The sequence below is a fragment of the Carcharodon carcharias genome, chromosome 19 (genome assembly GCF_017639515.1).
Source record: "Carcharodon carcharias isolate sCarCar2 chromosome 19, sCarCar2.pri, whole genome shotgun sequence".
NCBI lineage: Eukaryota > Metazoa > Chordata > Chondrichthyes > Lamniformes > Lamnidae > Carcharodon > Carcharodon carcharias.
In genome coordinates, this window is record NC_054485.1 from 3857459 (window position 1) to 3858190 (window position 732).

The 732-nt window shown below is 53.7% G+C and overlaps 1 non-coding gene across 1 annotated transcript; it reads right to left on the minus strand.

The window, feature by feature from the left end:
- Window positions 1-257: 257 nt before the first annotated feature.
- Window positions 258-329, minus strand: trnaq-cug. The gene has a single exon. It is a non-coding gene; the product is annotated as a tRNA-Gln (tRNA).
- Window positions 330-732: the final 403 nt, after the last annotated feature.

Below are 732 nucleotides of genomic sequence, written 5' to 3' on the forward strand. Positions count from 1 at the left end.
CGATGGGGTCAATTCCTGTCCCCCTTTGGCTGTGTGAGACGCCCGCATGATCTTTCCCCGGGCAACCTCTTAACGGCAATACAATCTAATGTTTAACGAATGCCCCGTTGAATCAATATTAAACCAAGTCGCAGTGTGTAATTGAAGCTTTTCTTCGAAAAAAAAAAAGTTTGATTGCACTCACAGGGCTGAGGATTTGTTCTCCCTCCCTCCCTCCCTACCTCCCTCCCTCCCTACCTACCTCCAAAAGAAAACTAAGGTTCCACCGAGATTTGAACTCGGATCGCTGGATTCAGAGTCCAGAGTGCTAACCATTACACCATGGAACCGTGCGGGGAAAGCGCCGCTTGTTTCTATTAACAGGCATCAAGACAGCGGGGCCCCCGGGTGCGGACCAACTCTTCACCGTCAGCTAAAATGCAGCAAACACCAAGGTTTCGGCGGCAGAGCAGCTGCACCCGCCGCTTGGCCAAGCGGCCCCCGGAGTTCCCGAGGCCCCGGCAGCTCCACTCGGCACCCGGGGGAGAACCACTGCCCCCTGGAGCTGGTGAGCGGAACTGACGCTCAGTGGGAGCAGGAGGTGCGGTAGCTCCCGCAGCACAGGTGTTCATTATAATGCTCTGGGAGCACAGGTGTTCATTATAATGCTCTGGGAGCACAGGTGTTCATTATAATGCTCTGGGAGCACAGGTGTTCATTATAATGCTCTGGCAGCACAGGTGTTCATTATAA